The sequence below is a fragment of the Coregonus lavaretus genome, assembly GCF_964263955.1.
Source record: "Coregonus lavaretus genome assembly, chromosome: 1".
Lineage (NCBI taxonomy): Eukaryota > Metazoa > Chordata > Actinopteri > Salmoniformes > Salmonidae > Coregonus > Coregonus lavaretus.
The window spans coordinates 10,386,016-10,403,889 of record NC_139988.1 but is presented as its reverse complement, the minus strand read 5'-3'; positions in this window follow the sequence as shown (position 1 = coordinate 10,403,889).

Here is a 17,874-nt window from a genome sequence, read left to right as displayed (position 1 = left end):
CTACGGAGGGAATAGTAGTACACTATGGAGGGAATTATAGTACACTAGATAGGGAATAGTAGTACACTACGGAGGGAATAGTAGTACACTATGTAGGGAATAGTAGTACACTACGGAGGGAATAATAGTACACTATGGAGGGAATAGTAGTACACTAGATAGGGAATAGTAGTACACTATGTAGGGAATAGTAGTACACTATGTAGGGAATAGTAGTACACTACGGAGGGAATAGTAGTACACTATGGAGGGAATAGTAGTACACTATGGAGGGAATAGTAGTACACTATGTAGGGAATAGCAGTACACTAGATAGGGAATAGTAGTACACTATGGAGGGAATAGTAGTACACTAGATAGGGAATAGTAGTACACTAGATAGGGAATAGTAGTACACTAGATAGGGAATAGTAGTACACTAGATAGGGAATAGTAGTACACTATGTAGGGAATAGTAGTACACTAGATAGGGAATAGTAGTACACTAGATAGGGAATAGTAGTACACTAGGTAGGGAATAGTAGAACATTAGGGATGGAATAGTAGTACACTAGGGAGGGAATAGTAGTTCACTATGTAGGGAATAGTAGTACACTAGATAGGGAATAGTAGTACACTAGGTAGGGAATAGTACTACACTAGATAGGGAATAGTAGTACACTATGGAGGGAATAGTACTACACTAGATAGGGAACAGTAGTACACTATGGAGGGAATAGTAGTACACTAGGTAGGGAATAGTAGTACACTAGATAGGGAATAGTAGTACACTAGATAGGGAATAGTAGTACACTAGGTAGGGAATAGTAGTACACTAGATAGGGAATAGTAGTACACTATGGAGGGAATAGTAGTACACTATGGAGGGAATAGTAGTACACTATGGAGGGAATAGTAGTACACTAGGTAGGGAATAGTAGTACACTAGGGAGGGAATAGTAGTACACTAGATAGGGAATAGTAGTACACTAGGTAGGGAATAGTAGTACACTATGTAGGGAATAGTAGTACACTATGTTGGGAATAGTAGTACACTATGTTGGGAATAGTAGTACACTAGATAGGGAATAGTAGTACACTATGTAGGGAATAGTAGTACACTATGTAGGGAATAGTAGTACACTACGGAGGGAATAGTAGTACACTATGGAGGGAATAGTAGTACACTAGATAGGGAATAGTAGTACACTATTTAGGGAATAGTAGTACACTACGGAGGGAATAGTAGTACACTATGGAGGGAAAAGTAGTACACTATGTAGGGAATAGTAGTACACTATGTTGGGAATAGTAGTACACTAGATAGGGAATAGTAGTACATTATGTAGGGAATAGTAGTACACTACGGAGGGAATAGTAGTACACTATGGAGGGAATTGTAGTACACTAGATAGGGAATAGTAGTACACTACGGAGGGAATAGTAGTACACTATGTAGGGAATAGTAGTACACTATGGAGGGAATAGTAGTACACTAGATAGGGAATAGTAGTACACTATGTAGGGAATAGTAGTACACTATGTAGGGAATAGTAGTACACTACGGAGGGAATAGTAGTACACTATGGAGGGAATAGTAGTACACTATGGAGGGAATAGTAGTACACTATGGAGGGAATAGTAGTACACTAGATAGGGAATAGTAGTACACTAGATAGGGAATAGTAGTACACTAGATAGGGAATAGTAGTACACTAGATAGGGAATAGTAGTACACTAGATAGGGAATAGCAGTACACTAGATAGGGAATAGTAGTACACTATGTAGGGAATAGTAGTACACTATGTAGGGAATAGTAGTACACTACGGAGGGAATAGTAGTACACTATGGAGGGAATAGTAGTACACTAGATAGGGAATAGTAGTACACTAGATAGGGAATAGTAGTACACTAGATAGGGAATAGTAGTAAACTAGATAGGGAATAGTAGTACACTATGTAAGGAATAGTAGTACACTAGATAGGAAATAGTAGTACACTAGGTAGGGAATAGTACTACACTAGGTAAGGAATAGTAGTACACAATGTAGGGAATTGTAGTACACTACGGAGGGAATAGTAGTACAATATGGACGGAATAGTAGTACACTAGATAGGGAATAGTAGTACACTAGATAGGGAATAGTAGTACATTAGGGAGGGAATAGTAGTACACTAGGTAGGGAATAGTAGTACACTAGATAGGGAATAGTAGTACACTATGGAGGGAATAGTAGTACACTATGTAGGGAATAGTAGTACACTACGGAGGGAATAGTAGTACACTAGGTAGGGAATAGTAGTACACTAGATAGGGAATAGTAGTACACTAGGTAGGGAATAGTAGTACACTAGATAGGGAATAGTAGTACATTAGGGAGGGAATAGTAGTACACTAGGTAGGGAATAGTAGTACACTAGATAGGGAATAGTAGTACACTAGGTAGGGAATAGTAGTACACTAGGTAGGGAATAGTAGTACACTAGATAGGGAATAGTAGTACATTAGGGAGGGAATAGTAGTACACTAGGGAGGGAATAGTAGTACACTATGTAGGGAATAGTAGTACACTATGTAGGGAATAGTAGTACACTAGATAGGGAATAGTAGTACACTAGATAGGGAATAGTAGTACACTATGTAGGGAATAGTAGTACACTACGGAGAGAATAGTAGTACACTATGGAGGGAATAGTAGTACACTAGATAGGGAATAGTAGTACACTATGTAGGGAATAGTAGTACACTACGGAGGGAATAGTAGTACACTATGGAGGGAAAAGTAGTACACTATGTAGGGAATAGTAGTACACTATGTTGGGAATAGTAGTACACTAGATAGGGAATAGTAGTACATTATGTAGGGAATAGTAGTACACTACGGAGGGAATAGTAGTACACTATGGAGGGAATTGTAGTACACTAGATAGGGAATAGTAGTACACTACGGAGGGAATAGTAGTACACTATGTAGGGAATAGTAGTACACTACGGAGGGAATAATAGTACACTATGGAGGGAATAGTAGTACACTAGATAGGGAATAGTAGTACACTATGTAGGGAATAGTAGTACACTATGTAGGGAATAGTAGTACACTACGGAGGGAATAGTAGTACACTATGGAGGGAATAGTAGTACACTATGGAGGGAATAGTAGTACACTATGTAGGGAATAGCAGTACACTAGATAGGGAATAGTAGTACACTAGATAGGGAATAGTAGTACACTAGATAGGGAATAGTAGTACACTAGATAGGGAATAGTAGTACACTATGTAGGGAATAGTAGTACACTAGATAGGGAATAGTAGTACACTAGATAGGGAATAGTAGTACACTAGGTAGGGAATAGTAGAACATTAGGGATGGAATAGTAGTACACTAGGGAGGGAATAGTAGTTCACTATGTAGGGAATAGTAGTACACTAGATAGGGAATAGTAGTACACTAGGTAGGGAATAGTACTACACTAGATAGGGAATAGTAGTACACTATGGAGGGAATAGTACTACACTAGATAGGGAATAGTAGTACACTATGGAGGGAATAGTAGTACACTAGGTAGGGAATAGTAGTACACTAGATAGGGAATAGTAGTACACTAGATAGGGAATAGTAGTACACTAGGTAGGGAATAGTAGTACACTAGATAGGGAATAGTAGTACACTATGGAGGGAATAGTAGTACACTATGGAGGGAATAGTAGTACACTATGGAGGGAATAGTAGTACACTAGGTAGGGAATAGTAGTACACTAGGGAGGGAATAGTAGTACACTAGATAGGGAATAGTAGTACACTAGGTAGGGAATAGTAGTACACTATGTAGGGAATAGTAGTACACTATGTTGGGAATAGTAGTACACTATGTTGGGAATAGTAGTACACTAGATAGGGAATAGTAGTACACTATGTAGGGAATAGTAGTACACTATGTAGGGAATAGTAGTACACTACGGAGGGAATAGTAGTACACTATGGAGGGAATAGTAGTACACTAGATAGGGAATAGTAGTACACTATGTAGGGAATAGTAGTACACTACGGAGGGAATAGTAGTACACTATGGAGGGAAAAGTAGTACACTATGTAGGGAATAGTAGTACACTATGTTGGGAATAGTAGTACACTAGATAGGGAATAGTAGTACATTATGTAGGGAATAGTAGTACACTACGGAGGGAATAGTAGTACACTATGGAGGGAATTGTAGTACACTAGATAGGGAATAGTAGTACACTACGGAGGGAATAGTAGTACACTATGTAGGGAATAGTAGTACACTATGGAGGGAATAGTAGTACACTAGATAGGGAATAGTAGTACACTATGTAGGGAATAGTAGTACACTATGTAGGGAATAGTAGTACACTACGGAGGGAATAGTAGTACACTATGGAGGGAATAGTAGTACACTATGGAGGGAATAGTAGTACACTATGGAGGGAATAGTAGTACACTAGATAGGGAATAGTAGTACACTAGATAGGGAATAGTAGTACACTAGATAGGGAATAGTAGTACACTAGATAGGGAATAGTAGTACACTAGATAGGGAATAGCAGTACACTAGATAGGGAATAGTAGTACACTATGTAGGGAATAGTAGTACACTATGTAGGGAATAGTAGTACACTACGGAGGGAATAGTAGTACACTATGGAGGGAATAGTAGTACACTAGATAGGGAATAGTAGTACACTAGATAGGGAATAGTAGTACACTAGATAGGGAATAGTAGTAAACTAGATAGGGAATAGTAGTACACTATGTAAGGAATAGTAGTACACTAGATAGGAAATAGTAGTACACTAGGTAGGGAATAGTAGTACACTAGGTAAGGAATAGTAGTACACAATGTAGGGAATTGTAGTACACTACGGAGGGAATAGTAGTACAATATGGACGGAATAGTAGTACACTAGATAGGGAATAGTAGTACACTAGATAGGGAATAGTAGTACATTAGGGAGGGAATAGTAGTACACTAGGTAGGGAATAGTAGTACACTAGATAGGGAATAGTAGTACACTATGGAGGGAATAGTAGTACACTATGTAGGGAATAGTAGTACACTACGGAGGGAATAGTAGTACACTAGGTAGGGAATAGTAGTACACTAGATAGGGAATAGTAGTACACTAGGTAGGGAATAGTAGTACACTAGATAGGGAATAGTAGTACATTAGGGAGGGAATAGTAGTACACTAGGTAGGGAATAGTAGTACACTAGATAGGGAATAGTAGTACACTAGGTAGGGAATAGTAGTACACTAGGTAGGGAATAGTAGTACACTAGATAGGGAATAGTAGTACATTAGGGAGGGAATAGTAGTACACTAGGGAGGGAATAGTAGTACACTATGTAGGGAATAGTAGTACACTATGTAGGGAATAGTAGTACACTAGATAGGGAATAGTAGTACACTAGATAGGGAATAGTAGTACACTATGGAGGGAATAGTAGTACACTACGGAGGGAATAGTAGTACACTATGGAGGGAATAGTAGTACACTAGATAGGGAATAGTAGTACACTATGTAGGGAATAGTAGTACACTATGTAGGGAATAGTAGTACACTAGATAGGGAATAGTAGTACATTATGTAGGGAATAGTAGTACACTACGGAGGGAATAGTAGTACACTATGGAGGGAATTGTAGTACACTAGATAGGGAATAGTAGTACACTACGGAGGGAATAGTAGTACACTATGTAGGGAATAGTAGTACACTACGGAGGGAATAGTAGTACACTATGGAGGGAATAGTAGTACACTAGATAGGGAATAGTAGTACACTATGTAGGGAATAGTAGTACACTATGTAGGGAATAGTAGTACACTACGGAGGGAATAGTAGTACACTATGGAGGGAATAGTAGTACACTATGGAGGGAATAGTAGTACACTATGTAGGGAATAGCAGTACACTAGATAGGGAATAGTAGTACACTATGGAGGGAATAGTAGTACACTAGATAGGGAATAGTAGTACACTAGATAGGGAATAGTAGTACACTAGATAGGGAATAGTAGTACACTAGATAGGGAATAGTAGTACACTATGTAGGGAATAGTAGTACACTAGATAGGAAATAGTAGTACACTAGGTAGGGAATAGTAGTACACTAGGTAAGGAATAGTAGTACACTATGTAGGGAATAGTAGTACACTACGGAGGGAATAGTAGTACAATATGGACGGAATAGTAGTACACTAGATAGGGAATAGTAGTACACTATGTAGGGAATAGTAGTACACTAGATAGGGAATAGTAGTACACTAGGTAGGGAATAGTAGTACACTAGATAGGGAATAGTAGTACACTAGGTAGGGAATAGTAGTACACTAGATAGGGAATAGTAGTACATTAGGGAGGGAATAGTAGTACACTAGGTAGGGAATAGTAGTACACTAGATAGGGAATAGTAGTACACTAGGTAGGGAATAGTAGTACACTAGATAGGGAATAGTAGTACATTAGGGAGGGAATAGTAGTACACTAGGGAGGGAATAGTAGTACACTATGTAGGGAATAGTAGTACACTATGTAGGGAATAGTAGTACACTAGATAGGGAATAGTAGTACACTAGATAGGGAATAGTAGTACACTATGTAGGGAATAGTAGTACACTATGTTGGGAATAGTAGTACACTAGATAGGGAATAGTAGTACATTATGTAGGGAATAGTAGTACACTACGGAGGGAATAGTAGTACACTATGGAGGGAATTGTAGTACACTAGATAGGGAATAGTAGTACACTACGGAGGGAATAGTAGTACACTATGTAGGGAATAGTAGTACACTACGGAGGGAATAATAGTACACTATGGAGGGAATAGTAGTACACTAGATAGGGAATAGTAGTACACTATGTAGGGAATAGTAGTACACTATGTAGGGAATAGTAGTACACTACGGAGGGAATAGTAGTACACTATGGAGGGAATAGTAGTACACTATGGAGGGAATAGTAGTACACTATGTAGGGAATAGCAGTACACTAGATAGGGAATAGTAGTACACTATGGAGGGAATAGTAGTACACTAGATAGGGAATAGTAGTACACTAGATAGGGAATAGTAGTACACTAGATAGGGAATAGTAGTACACTATGTAGGGAATAGTAGTACACTAGATAGGGAATAGTAGTACACTAGATAGGGAATAGTAGTACACTAGGTAGGGAATAGTAGAACATTAGGGATGGAATAGTAGTACACTAGGGAGGGAATAGTAGTTCACTATGTAGGGAATAGTAGTACACTAGATAGGGAATAGTAGTACACTAGGTAGGGAATAGTACTACACTAGATAGGGAATAGTAGTACACTATGGAGGGAATAGTACTACACTAGATAGGGAATAGTAGTACACTATGGAGGGAATAGTAGTACACTAGGTAGGGAATAGTAGTACACTAGATAGGGAATAGTAGTACACTAGATAGGGAATAGTAGTACACTAGGTAGGGAATAGTAGTACACTAGATAGGGAATAGTAGTACACTATGGAGGGAATAGTAGTACACTATGGAGGGAATAGTAGTACACTATGGAGGGAATAGTAGTACACTAGGTAGGGAATAGTAGTACACTAGGGAGGGAATAGTAGTACACTAGATAGGGAATAGTAGTACACTAGGTAGGGAATAGTAGTACACTATGTAGGGAATAGTAGTACACTATGTTGGGAATAGTAGTACACTATGTTGGGAATAGTAGTACACTAGATAGGGAATAGTAGTACACTATGTAGGGAATAGTAGTACACTATGTAGGGAATAGTAGTACACTACGGAGGGAATAGTAGTACACTATGGAGGGAATAGTAGTACACTAGATAGGGAATAGTAGTACACTATGTAGGGAATAGTAGTACACTACGGAGGGAATAGTAGTACACTATGGAGGGAAAAGTAGTACACTATGTAGGGAATAGTAGTACACTATGTTGGGAATAGTAGTACACTAGATAGGGAATAGTAGTACATTATGTAGGGAATAGTAGTACACTACGGAGGGAATAGTAGTACACTATGGAGGGAATAGTAGTACACTATGGAGGGAATTGTAGTACACTAGATAGGGAATAGTAGTACACTACGGAGGGAATAGTAGTACACTATGTAGGGAATAGTAGTACACTATGGAGGGAATAGTAGTACACTAGATAGGGAATAGTAGTACACTATGTAGGGAATAGTAGTACACTATGTAGGGAATAGTAGTACACTACGGAGGGAATAGTAGTACACTATGGAGGGAATAGTAGTACACTATGGAGGGAATAGTAGTACACTATGGAGGGAATAGTAGTACACTAGATAGGGAATAGTAGTACACTAGATAGGGAATAGTAGTACACTAGATAGGGAATAGTAGTACACTAGATAGGGAATAGTAGTACACTAGATAGGGAATAGCAGTACACTAGATAGGGAATAGTAGTACACTATGTAGGGAATAGTAGTACACTATGTAGGGAATAGTAGTACACTACGGAGGGAATAGTAGTACACTATGGAGGGAATAGTAGTACACTAGATAGGGAATAGTAGTACACTAGATAGGGAATAGTAGTACACTAGATAGGGAATAGTAGTAAACTAGATAGGGAATAGTAGTACACTATGTAAGGAATAGTAGTACACTAGATAGGAAATAGTAGTACACTAGGTAGGGAATAGTAGTACACTAGGTAAGGAATAGTAGTACACAATGTAGGGAATTGTAGTACACTACGGAGGGAATAGTAGTACAATATGGACGGAATAGTAGTACACTAGATAGGGAATAGTAGTACACTTGATAGGGAATAGTAGTACACTAGGTAGGGAATAGTAGTACACTAGATAGGGAATAGTAGTACACTATGGAGGGAATAGTAGTACACTATGTAGGGAATAGTAGTACACTACGGAGGGAATAGTAGTACACTAGGTAGGGAATAGTAGTACACTAGATAGGGAATAGTAGTACACTAGGTAGGGAATAGTAGTACACTAGATAGGGAATAGTAGTACATTAGGGAGGGAATAGTAGTACACTAGGTAGGGAATAGTAGTACACTAGATAGGGAATAGTAGTACACTAGGTAGGGAATAGTAGTACACTAGGTAGGGAATAGTAGTACACTAGATAGGGAATAGTAGTACATTAGGGAGGGAATAGTAGTACACTAGGGAGGGAATAGTAGTACACTATGTAGGGAATAGTAGTACACTATGTAGGGAATAGTAGTACACTAGATAGGGAATAGTAGTACACTAGATAGGGAATAGTAGTACACTATGGAGGGAATAGTAGTACACTACGGAGGGAATAGTAGTACACTATGGAGGGAATAGTAGTACACTAGATAGGGAATAGTAGTACACTATGTAGGGAATAGTAGTACACTATGTAGGGAATAGTAGTACACTAGATAGGGAATAGTAGTACATTATGTAGGGAATAGTAGTACACTACGGAGGGAATAGTAGTACACTATGGAGGGAATTGTAGTACACTAGATAGGGAATAGTAGTACACTACGGAGGGAATAGTAGTACACTATGTAGGGAATAGTAGTACACTACGGAGGGAATAGTAGTACACTATGGAGGGAATAGTAGTACACTAGATAGGGAATAGTAGTACACTATGTAGGGAATAGTAGTACACTATGTAGGGAATAGTAGTACACTACGGAGGGAATAGTAGTACACTATGGAGGGAATAGTAGTACACTACGGAGGGAATAGTAGTACACTATGGAGGGAATAGTAGTACACTAGATAGGGAATAGTAGTACACTATGTAGGGAATAGTAGTACACTACGGAGGGAATAGTAGTACACTATGGAGGGAAAAGTAGTACACTATGTAGGGAATAGTAGTACACTATGTTGGGAATAGTAGTACACTAGATAGGGAATAGTAGTACATTATGTAGGGAATAGTAGTACACTACGGAGGGAATAGTAGTACACTATGGAGGGAATTGTAGTACACTAGATAGGGAATAGTAGTACACTACGGAGGGAATAGTAGTACACTATGTAGGGAATAGTAGTACACTATGGAGGGAATAGTAGTACACTAGATAGGGAATAGTAGTACACTATGTAGGGAATAGTAGTACACTATGTAGGGAATAGTAGTACACTACGGAGGGAATAGTAGTACACTATGGAGGGAATAGTAGTACACTATGGAGGGAATAGTAGTACACTATGGAGGGAATAGTAGTACACTAGATAGGGAATAGTAGTACACTAGATAGGGAATAGTAGTACACTAGATAGGGAATAGTAGTACACTAGATAGGGAATAGTAGTACACTAGATAGGGAATAGCAGTACACTAGATAGGGAATAGTAGTACACTATGTAGGGAATAGTAGTACACTATGTAGGGAATAGTAGTACACTACGGAGGGAATAGTAGTACACTATGGAGGGAATAGTAGTACACTAGATAGGGAATAGTAGTACACTAGATAGGGAATAGTAGTACACTAGATAGGGAATAGTAGTAAACTAGATAGGGAATAGTAGTACACTATGTAAGGAATAGTAGTACACTAGATAGGAAATAGTAGTACACTAGGTAGGGAATAGTAGTACACTAGGTAAGGAATAGTAGTACACAATGTAGGGAATTGTAGTACACTACGGAGGGAATAGTAGTACAATATGGACGGAATAGTAGTACACTAGATAGGGAATAGTAGTACACTTGATAGGGAATAGTAGTACATTAGGGAGGGAATAGTAGTACACTAGGTAGGGAATAGTAGTACACTAGATAGGGAATAGTAGTACACTATGGAGGGAATAGTAGTACACTATGTAGGGAATAGTAGTACACTACGGAGGGAATAGTAGTACACTAGGTAGGGAATAGTAGTACACTAGATAGGGAATAGTAGTACACTAGGTAGGGAATAGTAGTACACTAGATAGGGAATAGTAGTACATTAGGGAGGGAATAGTAGTACACTAGGTAGGGAATAGTAGTACACTAGATAGGGAATAGTAGTACACTAGGTAGGGAATAGTAGTACACTAGGTAGGGAATAGTAGTACACTAGATAGGGAATAGTAGTACATTAGGGAGGGAATAGTAGTACACTAGGGAGGGAATAGTAGTACACTAGATAGGGAATAGTAGTACACTATGGAGGGAATAGTAGTACACTACGGAGGGAATAGTAGTACACTATGGAGGGAATAGTAGTACACTAGATAGGGAATAGTAGTACACTATGTAGGGAATAGTAGTACACTATGTAGGGAATAGTAGTACACTAGATAGGGAATAGTAGTACATTATGTAGGGAATAGTAGTACACTACGGAGGGAATAGTAGTACACTATGGAGGGAATTGTAGTACACTAGATAGGGAATAGTAGTACACTACGGAGGGAATAGTAGTACACTATGTAGGGAATAGTAGTACACTACGGAGGGAATAGTAGTACACTATGGAGGGAATAGTAGTACACTAGATAGGGAATAGTAGTACACTATGTAGGGAATAGTAGTACACTATGTAGGGAATAGTAGTACACTACGGAGGGAATAGTAGTACACTATGGAGGGAATAGTAGTACACTATGGAGGGAATAGTAGTACACTATGTAGGGAATAGCAGTACACTAGATAGGGAATAGTAGTACACTATGGAGGGAATAGTAGTACACTAGATAGGGAATAGTAGTACACTAGATAGGGAATAGTAGTACACTAGATAGGGAATAGTAGTACACTAGATAGGGAATAGTAGTACACTATGTAGGGAATAGTAGTACACTAGATAGGAAATAGTAGTACACTAGGTAGGGAATAGTAGTACACTAGGTAAGGAATAGTAGTACACTATGTAGGGAATAGTAGTACACTACGGAGGGAATAGTAGTACAATATGGACGGAATAGTAGTACACTAGATAGGGAATAGTAGTACACTATGGAGGGAATAGTAGTACACTAGATAGGGAATAGTAGTACACTAGATAGGGAATAGTAGTACACTAGATAGGGAATAGTAGTACACTAGATAGGGAATAGTAGTACACTATGTAGGGAATAGTAGTACACTAGATAGGAAATAGTAGTACACTAGGTAGGGAATAGTAGTACACTAGGTAAGGAATAGTAGTACACTATGTAGGGAATAGTAGTACACTACGGAGGGAATAGTAGTACAATATGGACGGAATAGTAGTACACTAGATAGGGAATAGTAGTACACTATGTAGGGAATAGTAGTACACTAGATAGGGAATAGTAGTACACTAGGTAGGGAATAGTAGTACACTAGATAGGGAATAGTAGTACACTAGGTAGGGAATAGTAGTACACTAGATAGGGAATAGTAGTACATTAGGGAGGGAATAGTAGTACACTAGGTAGGGAATAGTAGTACACTAGATAGGGAATAGTAGTACACTAGGTAGGGAATAGTAGTACACTAGATAGGGAATAGTAGTACATTAGGGAGGGAATAGTAGTACACTAGGGAGGGAATAGTAGTACACTATGTAGGGAATAGTAGTACACTATGTAGGGAATAGTAGTACACTAGATAGGGAATAGTAGTACACTAGATAGGGAATAGTAGTACACTATGGAGGGAATAGTAGTACACTACGGAGGGAATAGTAGTACACTATGGAGGGAATAGTAGTACACTAGATAGGGAATAGTAGTACACTATGTAGGGAATAGTAGTACACTATGTAGGGAATAGTAGTACACTACGGAGGGAATAGTAGTACACTATGGAGGGAATAGTAGTACACTATGTAGGGAATAGCAGTACACTAGATAGGGAATAGTAGTACACTATGGAGGGAATAGTAGTACACTATGTAGGGAATAGCAGTACACTAGATAGGGAATAGTAGTACACTATGGAGGGAATAGTAGTACACTAGATAGGGAATAGTAGTACACTAGATAGGGAATAGTAGTACACTAGATAGGGAATAGTAATACACTAGATAGGGAATAGTAGTACACTATGTAGGGAATAGTAGTACACTAGATAGGAAATAGTAGTACACTAGGTAGGGAATAGTAGTACACTAGGTAAGGAATAGTAGTACACTATGTAGGGAATAGTAGTACACTACGGAGGGAATAGTAGTACAATATGGACGGAATAGTAGTACACTAGATAGGGAATAGTAGTACACTATGTAGGGAATAGTAGTACACTACGGAGGGAATAGTAGTACACTAGGGAGGGAATAGTAGTACACTAGATAGGGAATAGTAGTACACTAGGTAGGGAATAGTAGTACACTAGATAGGGAATAGTAGTACATTAGGGAGGGAATAGTAGTACACTAGGTAGGGAATAGTAGTACACTAGATAGGGAATAGTAGTACACTAGGTAGGGAATAGTAGTACACTAGATAGGGAATAGTAGTACATTAGGGAGGGAATAGTAGTACACTAGGGAGGGAATAGTAGTACACTATGTAGGGAATAGTAGTACACTATGTAGGGAATAGTAGTACACTAGATAGGGAATAGTAGTACACTAGATAGGGAATAGTAGTACACTATGGAGGGAATAGTAGTACACTAGGTAGGGAATAGTAGTACACTAGATAGGGAATAGTAGTACACTAGGTAGGGAATAGTAGTACACTAGGTAGGGAATAGTAGTACACTAGATAGGGAATAGTAGTACACTAGATAGGGAATAGTAGTACACTATGGAGGGAATTGTAGTACACTAGATAGGGAATAGTAGTACACTACGGAGGGAATAGTAGTACACTAGATAGGGAATAGTAGTACACTAGGTAGGGAATAGTAGTACACTAGATAGGGAATAGTAGTACATTAGGGAGGGAATAGTAGTACACTAGGGAGGGAATAGTAGTACACTATGTAGGGAATAGTAGTACACTATGTAGGGAATAGTAGTACACTAGATAGGGAATAGTAGTACACTAGATAGGGAATAGTAGTACACTATGGAGGGAATAGTAGTACACTACGGAGGGAATAGTAGTACACTATGGAGGGAATAGTAGTACACTAGATAGGGAATAGTAGTACACTATGTAGGGAATAGTAGTACACTATGTAGGGAATAGTAGTACACTACGGAGGGAATAGTAGTACACTATGGAGGGAATAGTAGTACACTATGTAGGGAATAGCAGTACACTAGATAGGGAATAGTAGTACACTATGGAGGGAATAGTAGTACACTATGTAGGGAATAGCAGTACACTAGATAGGGAATAGTAGTACACTATGGAGGGAATAGTAGTACACTAGATAGGGAATAGTAGTACACTAGATAGGGAATAGTAGTACACTAGATAGGGAATAGTAATACACTAGATAGGGAATAGTAGTACACTATGTAGGGAATAGTAGTACACTAGATAGGAAATAGTAGTACACTAGGTAGGGAATAGTAGTACACTAGGTAAGGAATAGTAGTACACTATGTAGGGAATAGTAGTACACTACGGAGGGAATAGTAGTACAATATGGACGGAATAGTAGTACACTAGATAGGGAATAGTAGTACACTATGTAGGGAATAGTAGTACACTACGGAGGGAATAGTAGTACACTAGGGAGGGAATAGTAGTACACTAGATAGGGAATAGTAGTACACTAGGTAGGGAATAGTAGTACACTAGATAGGGAATAGTAGTACATTAGGGAGGGAATAGTAGTACACTAGGTAGGGAATAGTAGTACACTAGATAGGGAATAGTAGTACACTAGGTAGGGAATAGTAGTACACTACGGAGGGAATAGTAGTACACTATGTAGGGAATAGTAGTACACTACGGAGGGAATAGTAGTACACTATGGAGGGAATAGTAGTACACTAGATAGGGAATAGTAGTACACTATGTAGGGAATAGTAGTACACTATGTAGGGAATAGTAGTACACTACGGAGGGAATAGTAGTACACTATGGAGGGAATAGTAGTACACTATGGAGGGAATAGTAGTACACTATGTAGGGAATAGCAGTACACTAGATAGGGAATAGTAGTACACTATGGAGGGAATAGTAGTACACTAGATAGGGAATAGTAGTACACTAGATAGGGAATAGTAGTACACTAGATAGGGAATAGTAGTACACTAGATAGGGAATAGTAGTACACTATGTAGGGAATAGTAGTACACTAGATAGGAAATAGTAGTACACTAGGTAGGGAATAGTAGTACACTAGGTAAGGAATAGTAGTACACTATGTAGGGAATAGTAGTACACTACGGAGGGAATAGTAGTACAATATGGACGGAATAGTAGTACACTAGATAGGGAATAGTAGTACACTATGGAGGGAATAGTAGTACACTAGATAGGGAATAGTAGTACACTAGATAGGGAATAGTAGTACACTAGATAGGGAATAGTAGTACACTAGATAGGGAATAGTAGTACACTATGTAGGGAATAGTAGTACACTAGATAGGAAATAGTAGTACACTAGGTAGGGAATAGTAGTACACTAGGTAAGGAATAGTAGTACACTATGTAGGGAATAGTAGTACACTACGGAGGGAATAGTAGTACAATATGGACGGAATAGTAGTACACTAGATAGGGAATAGTAGTACACTATGTAGGGAATAGTAGTACACTAGATAGGGAATAGTAGTACACTAGGTAGGGAATAGTAGTACACTAGATAGGGAATAGTAGTACACTAGGTAGGGAATAGTAGTACACTAGATAGGGAATAGTAGTACATTAGGGAGGGAATAGTAGTACACTAGGTAGGGAATAGTAGTACACTAGATAGGGAATAGTAGTACACTAGGTAGGGAATAGTAGTACACTAGATAGGGAATAGTAGTACATTAGGGAGGGAATAGTAGTACACTAGGGAGGGAATAGTAGTACACTATGTAGGGAATAGTAGTACACTATGTAGGGAATAGTAGTACACTAGATAGGGAATAGTAGTACACTAGATAGGGAATAGTAGTACACTATGGAGGGAATAGTAGTACACTACGGAGGGAATAGTAGTACACTATGGAGGGAATAGTAGTACACTAGATAGGGAATAGTAGTACACTATGTAGGGAATAGTAGTACACTATGTAGGGAATAGTAGTACACTACGGAGGGAATAGTAGTACACTATGGAGGGAATAGTAGTACACTATGTAGGGAATAGCAGTACACTAGATAGGGAATAGTAGTACACTATGGAGGGAATAGTAGTACACTATGTAGGGAATAGCAGTACACTAGATAGGGAATAGTAGTACACTATGGAGGGAATAGTAGTACACTAGATAGGGAATAGTAGTACACTAGATAGGGAATAGTAGTACACTAGATAGGGAATAGTAATACACTAGATAGGGAATAGTAGTACACTATGTAGGGAATAGTAGTACACTAGATAGGAAATAGTAGTACACTAGGTAGGAAATAGTAGTACACTAGGTAAGGAATAGTAGTACACTATGTAGGGAATAGTAGTACACTACGGAGGGAATAGTAGTACAATATGGACGGAATAGTAGTACACTAGATAGGGAATAGTAGTACACTATGTAGGGAATAGTAGTACACTACGGAGGGAATAGTAGTACACTAGGGAGGGAATAGTAGTACACTAGATAGGGAATAGTAGTACACTAGGTAGGGAATAGTAGTACACTAGATAGGGAATAGTAGTACATTAGGGAGGGAATAGTAGTACACTAGGTAGGGAATAGTAGTACACTAGATAGGGAATAGTAGTACACTAGGTAGGGAATAGTAGTACACTAGATAGGGAATAGTAGTACATTAGGGAGGGAATAGTAGTACACTAGGGAGGGAATAGTAGTACACTATGTAGGGAATAGTAGTACACTATGTAGGGAATAGTAGTACACTAGATAGGGAATAGTAGTACACTAGATAGGGAATAGTAGTACACTATGGAGGGAATAGTAGTACACTAGGTAGGGAATAGTAGTACACTAGATAGGGAATAGTAGTACACTAGGTAGGGAATAGTAGTACACTAGGTAGGGAATAGTAGTACACTAGATAGGGAATAGTAGTACACTAGATAGGGAATAGTAGTACACTATGGAGGGAATAGTAGTACAATATGGACGGAATAGTAGTACACTAGATAGGGAATAGTAGTACACTATGTAGGGAATAGTAGTACACTACGGAGGGAATAGTAGTACACTAGGGAGGGAATAGTAGTACACTAGATAGGGAATAGTAGTACACTAGGTAGGGAATAGTAGTACACTAGATAGGGAATAGTAGTACATTAGGGAGGGAATAGTAGTACACTAGGTAGGGAATAGTAGTACACTAGATAGGGAATAGTAGTACACTAGGTAGGGAATAGTAGTACACTAGATAGGGAATAGTAGTACATTAGGGAGGGAATAGTAGTACACTAGGGAGGGAATAGTAGTACACTATGTAGGGAATAGTAGTACACTATGTAGGGAATAGTAGTACACTAGATAGGGAATAGTAGTACACTAGATAGGGAATAGTAGTACACTATGGAGGGAATAGTAGTACACTAGGTAGGGAATAGTAGTACACTAGATAGGGAATAGTAGTACACTAGGTAGGGAATAGTAGTACACTAGGTAGGGAATAGTAGTACACTAGATAGGGAATAGTAGTACACTAGATAGGGAATAGTAGTACACTATGGAGGGAATTGTAGTACACTAGATAGGGAATAGTAGTACACTACGGAGGGAATAGTAGTACACTAGATAGGGAATAGTAGTACACTAGGTAGGGAATAGTAGTACACTAGATAGGGAATAGTAGTACATTAGGGAGGGAATAGTAGTACACTAGGGAGGGAATAGTAGTACACTATGTAGGGAATAGTAGTACACTATGTAGGG